An 817-nucleotide genomic window follows, 5' to 3' on the forward strand; every position below is an offset into this window, starting at 1 on the left:
TCTCTTGCTTATGGAAGAAATAAATAAATAAACTTAAAAAAAGGCTTTTTAACTATATATTAGTCATAATTGCCAATGCTTTTATCTAGAGACCTGTGCCATTTTTATGTTCTGTGAAATTTTTGTTGAAAGAGTTATTTTCTTGAGTTGGTATAGTGAATTCTTGGTTATCAAAACAGAGCTTTGGGACTTTAAATTGGTAAATATCATGATGTGTGAAAAACTGATACATACTGTATTGTATGAACTCAATTACATAAAATTGGATGTTATGTATTGTACATACAACAAGCAAGATCTAGGACACATCAAACTGTTTATTAATCAAAATAAAAAGGCACTTTCACAGGCTGGCAGTTAGCATATCTTTTTTCTATCTTCTTTCTTTCTTTCTATTTTAATTTGACCAGAGAGGGACAGAACAGAACGAGAGAGAGAAAGGGAAAGTGAGAAAGTAAGCTGCCAGGTCTGGGACTCAAACTCTGGTCGGCCATGTGGAGTCCAGCACCCTTAGCCACCGCGCTACCTGCTGACCCCACTTACTTTCTATTTTACGTCTCAGTGTAATTATGTCATTCTCTCTCTCCAAATAAATTTAGCGGCCTTTTTAGTTTTCCTCAGGTCTGCTGTTCAGTTAATCTCTTTTTCTCTCTCTCATCTTTCTCTGTGAGCTGTAGCAGCAAATACATTTGGGAGCATGTACTAACGTTCTTTTACTCTTGGATTATTATTTCCTCTGGGATTAAAAAAAAAAAGTGGTTATACAGAATTTGGGTGGAGATCTCCCGTAGGAAGATTTTGATCCTACATACCAGCA

The sequence above is a fragment of the Tupaia chinensis genome, unplaced genomic scaffold (genome assembly GCF_000334495.1).
Source record: "Tupaia chinensis unplaced genomic scaffold, TupChi_1.0 Scaffold000479_1, whole genome shotgun sequence".
In the NCBI taxonomy this organism is placed as follows: Eukaryota; Metazoa; Chordata; class Mammalia; order Scandentia; family Tupaiidae; genus Tupaia; species Tupaia belangeri.